Raw genomic sequence first — 7,306 nt, 5'->3', positions numbered from 1 at the left:
GGATAGCACTGACACTATGGCAATTATTATCATTTTCAGAATTAGTTTCCCAGAGATTTGTAATATCAAAAGTAGTGTGCTCATTCAAATCATGATCGCTAATGTATGTAAAGGGCATAGGAAGATCATCGTATTCAGATTCATTATCACAATAATCATTAGGAGCAACATACTTACGGTTACCTAGCGTTATCTCATTCACGCGGGGATACGCCGTTACCTCTTTCTTTTTCTTCTTCTTCTTCTTCTTCGTTCCCTTCTTCTTCTTCTTCTTCTTCTCTTCCTTCTCCTCGTTTCCTTCTTTAGGAGGAAGAGGCTTGAAGGGTGGCTTGTCCACATAACCTGATTTACTTTCAGAAACAATAGAAGAAACTTGGGAGGATCCCTCCTTTTCATTAATTAGTTGAAAACACACAGTGGTCCTATCATATTTTGGCAAGGTGTCATCTTCTAAAATATTTTGTATGTAAGTATTTGTATGGCTACTATCAATGCAATAAGAAAAACACCCATGCAGGACATCATCAATATCAAGATCACTCATATGTAACAAAGAGATTTTTCTCGACAGTTCTTCATACCCCAAAAATAAAGTAAGTTCATCATGTTGATTAGGAGTAATTTCATCATCACAATACAAATTTGCAGCACTCATTGGGTTCAAATTACCATTGGAGGAGCATTGAAAATTAAAATGACCCACTTCATGGCAAACTTCACAAATAAAAGGATAGAGGGCACAAACTTTTTTACCAAGATCATCTAGAGCCCTAAGCCACTTTCTAGTTTTTTCATTAGCATGATGGATACAATATTCATCTTTGATTTGATTAATTCCACAAGGTCTATGTATTCCACAAAAATTAACATGCTTATAGGAAATAGCATTCTTAGGAGTTTGAGCATGCTTATTGCAATCATTAACAACAATTTCATTCTTCATGCAAGCCTCTTTAAAAGGTTCATGATACTTATCAAAATTCTTCTTAGGCAATTCAAAATGAGAAGCAAAGGCTTTATAAAGATTTGCAGCAACTTGAGAGTCAAGACCATAAGTAGCACTCATATTTCGAAATTTATCGGTGTCCATAAAAGCTTCAATGCATTCATAATCATAATTTATACCTGACTCTTTACCTTTGTCGTTCTCCCATCCTTCAGCGTTGTCCTCAATCCGATCAAGAAGATCCCACCTAGCTTCAACCTCTTTGCTTGTGAAAGATCCTTCCGAACAAGCATCCAGATAGTCCTTGTGTTGTCCTGAAAGTCTCGCATAAAAATTGTTAACAATAACATTACGGGGGAGCTCATGAATGGGACATTTGAGCATTAGTGACTTCAATCTCCCCCACGCTTGAGAAATACTCTCTCCATCACGAGGATAAAAGTTATAAATATAATTCCTATCAATATGCACTTCATGAGGAGGATAAAATTTAGAATAAAAGAGAGATGCAATTTCCTCCCAACCAAGAGAATGACTATTCTCCAACAATTTATACCAATGCGCCGCTTTACCAGACAGCGAAACAGAGAATAGCTTCTTCCTCACTTCATCCATAGAGATACCTGCACACTTGAATAACCCGCATAATTCATGCAAAAACAAGAATGATCTTTAGGATGGACAGTTCCATCCCCTTCATAGCGGTTATCCATAACACGTTCAATAATTTTCATGGGTATTTTATACGGAATACTTTCAGCAGGTGGATTTAAAATATCAGAAGCATCATTAGAGTTATCGCATATGGGAAATAAAGCATTATCAGAATGAAATATTTCTTCAAAAGCTAAGGAGCAAAAAAGATTATTTTTATGTAAACTAGCTTCCCCAAGCTTAGACTTATTCATAGCATTAGCAGTGATTGCGTTCATACTAATATGTTCCATGGGTTTTTTAATTTTCAGATCAAACCATCCATGTCTTAAATCAGGAAATAAAGTAAGAAGCTCATTGTTGTCCATTATGCCAAACTAGTGTAAACAAGAAACAAAAAGATGCAATTGCAGGATCTAAAGGAAATAGCTTCGAGCACAAACACAATGGCGCAAGAAAAGTACTGTTACCTGGAACCGAAGTATGAGTGCCTTTTACCTTTCCTCCCCGGCAACGGCGCCAGAAAATAGCTTGATGTCTACGCACACTCCTTTTCCTGTAGACAGTGTTGGGCCTCCAAGAGCAGAGGTTTGTAGAACATCAGCAAGTTTTCCCTTAAGTGGATCACCCAAGGTTTATCGAACTCAGGGAGGAAGAGGTCAAAGATATCCCTCTCAAGCAACCCTGCAACCACAATACAAGAAGTCTCTTGTGTCCCCAACACACCCAATACACTTGTCAGATGTATAGGTGCACTAGTTCGGCGAAGAGATAGTGAAATACAAGTGGTATGAATGAATATGAGTGGTAATAGCAATCTGAATAAAATATGGCAGCGAGTAAACATGCAACAAAACAGTAAACAAACGGAGATTCGATGCTTGGAAGCAAGGCCTAGGGATCCTGCTTTCACTAGTGGACACTCTCAACAATGATCACATAATAGAACCACTCTACACTCTCTTGTTGGATGATGAACACCACTAATTGTGTAGGATTACACGAACCCTCAATGCCGGAGTTAACAAGCTCCACAATATTCGATATTCATGTTTAAATAACCTTAGAGTGCATGATAGATCATTGCAATTACACCAAGTACTAACATAGCATGCACACTGTCACCATCACACTATGGAGGAGGAATAGATCACATCAATACCATCATAGCAATAGTTAACTTCATAATCTACAAGAGATAATAATCATAGCATACGCCAAGTACTAACACGGATGCACACACTGTCACCATTACACCGTGCAGGAGGAATAAAACTACTTTAATAACATCACTAGAGTAGCACATAGATAAATTGTGATACAAAACTCATATGAATCTCAATCATGTAAAGCAGCTCATGAGATTATTGTATTGAGGTACATGGGAGAGAGATGAACCACATAGCTACAGCGGAGCCCTCAGCCTCAGGGGTGGATTACTCCCTCCTCATCATGGAGGCAGCGATGGCGGTGAAGATGGCGGTGAAGACGGCGGTGGAGATGGCTCCGGGGGCAATTCCCCGTCCCGGCAGGGTGCCGAAACAGAGAGTTCTGTCCCCCGAATTGGAGTTTCGCGACGGTGGCGGCGCCCCTGGAGTCTTTCTGGAGTTTCGTCAATTGGTGTCGAGGATTTAGGTCAGGGAGGCCTAAATAGGCGAAGAGGCGGAGTCGGAGGGGCCACGGGGGACCCACACACTAGGGGGGCGCCCCCCCTTGGCCGCGCCGCCCAGTGGGGTAGCCCCCCTGGCTCCCCTCTGGCCCCTCTTCGGTGCTCTGGAAGCTTCCGGGAAAAATAAGATATTGGGCGTTGATTTCGTCCGATTCCGAGAATATTTCCTTTGTAGGATTTCTGAAACCAAAAAACAGCAGAAAACAGCAACTGGCCCTTCGGCATCTCGTCAATAGGTTAGTTCCGGAAAACGCGTAAAAACGATATAAAGTGTGAACAAAACATGTAGGTATTGTCATAAAACAAGCATGGAACATAAGAAATTATCGATACGTCGGAGACGTATCAGCAGGCGCGGTCTTGGAATCTGACGATCTGTCGGGTCCTTTCTGGAGTAGCCCAGAACAAACAGCCGTGGTCAAGGGAGAGATTGACGAGTAAGTTGGTCCTCGTATTTACCCTATCATCTTCGGCAGCAGCATCGAGAAAGGAACCTATTTAACGATAGCATGAAGATCTCAAAAAAGGATACAGCAGACACATAGAAGAAGCTCTGGTTCGAAGTAAATTACCAGATATATCGACAGCAGCCTCATTCATCAATTCAAGCATGGAATTTTCTCGAGAAGCTGCTTTTTTAGCTTCAGAAACGGCATCGTCCTTGGCAGCTATGGCCTCTTTGGCTTGTTGGAGAGCAATTTTCTCTCTTTCAGATGCTTTTCGAGATTGTTCCATCATTGCTAAAGTTTGTTTTTTCATGGATTGAAGTTGTTGTCGAAGTTCTTGCAAATCTTGCGACAAATGTTCGCTTGAAGAACCTTCGATGAGGTTATCTCTGACTAGTGCTTTCTTCGAGAATGAAGAAGCAGGCGAAGTTTCGGCAGAACAAGGATTGGTGGAGTAGTTATCAAATATTAACTGGAAAAGAAATTCTCAGGATCAATGATGGTGCAAGGTAGAATTTCATTTGATCTTCAAGAAATTTACATAGATATTACAGAAGGAGTTCTCCAAAAGGACTACTAAGTAATTATCGCCAAAGCTAACATGGCGACAATAGCAAAAGAAATAGAAACAACAAATAAAGAAAAAGAAGAGGCATTCAACTGGACCTCCGGCCTTGATGAGCTAGGAGTTGAAGATGGCTTGATCCCGAGATAGGCCAGGATTTTCTTCGTATTGGGTTTAGCCGCCTTGATCAAGGATCGCCATTTTGCTTGCTCTATCTGGTCGGTGTCGCCAACTTTCATCCAGTCAACAGTTTGTTGGCTGTCCGCGACCAAGGCAACAGTGCTCTCGACAGCAATCTTCATGTTCTCCTGGCGCATCTTCAGTCCAAGATCTTCGGGTGGATTGAAGTCCTTGGCAAGAGCAAGGAAAGTCTTGGGCTCCTCTTTCTTCGGGAAGAAGTAGGGGAACAGCCTTGATAATCCTGCGTCAGCATGTTCCATGCCTTCACGAACTTCAACTCCATGAAACTCCAGGAAGGAGAGTGCGTCAAGAAGAGGATCATTGTCGGGATCTTCAAGCTCAAAATCTTGGTTTGTTTTACCTATCGCAGAAAATATATGTTGGTCGACAGTAGGCGAGGAAATTCAAGTCTAAGAAAGATAGAAGGGATCGACAAAATTACCAAGGAAGCGCCGATTCTGTGTGGTCAAGCGCTTGACGATCGCCTTTTCACGAGTAGCCTGGGCGGCCTTGTGCTCGTTCAAAGCAGTTTCGGCGTCATCAAGTCTTCTCTGCAGATCTTCGACGCCAGCAGCTTTTGCCTTGGCCTCTTCGGCCTCCGCTTTAGCTTGGCTAGCGTCGAGTTCAGCCTTCTTGCGAGCCGTTTCACTTTGCTCCAGTTTCTGAGCAAGTGTGTCGACAAGCTTGTTGGCTTCTGCAAGTTTCTCTGTCAAGATAGTAAAGAATCATCAATATTGCGACAAGACAGGAGCAGGAAGTTATAAAACAAGTCATTATAAGGTTGTTACCTTCAGTCTTGCTGGCATATTCACGGTACCCAACGAATTGAGCACCGATACGAACAAGCTCTTGGATCATAGGCTGTCAAAGAAGGACAAAGAAAGAAAACGTCGGTATGGGAAAAAAATAAAGGCATAAAGAAGCAAAACAGAGGAAGTAAAGATAGTAACAAGCAAATTAAAAACTTACATCATCCAAGAGAGGATTGGAGGAGCCACCCAATTGGAGGGTAGGCTCCACGACCGTTTCCACCCTCGTCCTTTTTGGTAAAGGGACAAGGGGGCTTGAAGGAGGAGTAGGAACGCCAACGTTTAGTCGAGGAGGCGAGGATTCCTCTCCTTCAATTGGCGTCTCCGAAACAACTAAAGTATGTGATGTACTCGTTCGAGCAGCCACATCAAGAGTTGGTATTTCTTCCTCATCATCACTGGGATTAAAAGACGACAGCATGAAAAGCAAGATAGGCAAAAATCTTCGAGTACAAAAATAAGGGGAACTAGAGGTGACTTACGAGCTGATGAGGGATTCAAGATATGGATCATAAATTGCCTTCTGACGTGAAGGACCAATTTCTTCGGCTTTGGAGGTGCCGGAATCTTCGGCACCATTCCTTTTCCTTTTGTTCCTTGGAGAAACCGCAGGAGGAGGAGATTGTGCCGATGTAGCACCCTCGGAGGCAGCTTCCTTTTCAGAAGATCCCGCAGATTTTAGAGAATCCACGGGTTCATTCACAAAAGAAGGAGCATCTTGGTTGTCATCGGTGACAAGGGCTCTTTCCTCGACTTCTCCACCTTAAGGAAGGGGAGGAAGCGAGACAAGATTTGGATGGTCCTATACAAAAAGCAGGGGAAGATGTCAAAAAGCAGGGAAATAAAAAAAAATAAAGAGAGCAAAGCAATAGCAAATTACGCGACAAAGTTTACCTTGGGGAGTGGATTGGTGGCACTGAATGGTTTTACACGACAAGAAGAAGGGACAGGATCTTTTTTGCTGAGAGACGAGATTTTTCGGACAAGTTTTTCTAAATCCTTGACCTCTAAATCCGCTGACAACCGATCTGCGTCCTTGTCGCCAGCATATTCCCAGAGAGGATGTTTGCGAGCACAAGCGGTTGCACTACGGTTACGAGAAAATATGCCGTGATTTGAATACCTGATAACTCTTTGCCGCGAGTATTTTGCAACTCATGGATGCGGGTCATCAGGGCTTCTGTCGCTATTTTTTCTTCTTCGGTAGCCTCTGCGTCCCAGGAGCGGCGGCGAAGAATTTTCTCGGCACCATCAAAAGGAGGAATATTGTCTTCAGCACATCCATGATTCTCCTCCTGAATATACAACCACTTCTTGCGCCATCCTTGAACTGAGTCAGGGAGTTTGACGTCGAAGTAGTCAACTGTGGGACGAACGGAAATTACAACGCCGCCTATATTATAGGCGACATTGGGGGAGCCATTGCGGCGACAAAAGAAAATGCGCTTCCATAGCGCCCAGTTAGGCTGGACGCCAAGGAAGGCCTCACAGAGAGTGATGAAAATGGAGATATGGAGGATAGAGTTGGGCGTGAGGTGGTGAAGTTGAAGACCATAAACAAAAAGCAATCCACGGAGGAAAGGATGAATGGGGGCGGAAAGACCGCGGATGAGATGGTCGACGAAACTTACCCGATACCCCATTGGAGGGGTTGGGTAGCTTTCTTCACTAGGGAAGGACAGCGCTTTGGGCTGCTTGTTGATCCCCAGCTTCTTCAGGAGATTGATGTCCTGAGTGGAAATCTTGGACCTTTCCCACTCCGCGCTCCCCAGATCTACGGCAGCCATTGACGACTCCGGTGTGCTGTGTCTGGTCAACCGACGAGGTGGCATCAACAATGGCGCGGGAATGCAGCTAGGAAGGGATGAGCTCTGGGAGTTGTAGGGCGCAGGAGGAAGTTTCGCAGATGAAGGCAGGGGAACGGCGCGAGCGGAAGTGCTCGAGGAAGAAGAAGGAGATCTTATATAGAGGTGCGGTGAAGCGGCGGACCGTTGGATGGAAAAAGTGTGCGGCAGATGATAACCACGTGGAGACAAG

The sequence above is a fragment of the Lolium perenne genome, chromosome 3 (assembly GCF_019359855.2).
Source record: "Lolium perenne isolate Kyuss_39 chromosome 3, Kyuss_2.0, whole genome shotgun sequence".
Classification (NCBI taxonomy): Eukaryota; Viridiplantae; Streptophyta; class Magnoliopsida; order Poales; family Poaceae; genus Lolium; species Lolium perenne.
This window is presented reverse-complemented; position numbering follows the sequence as displayed.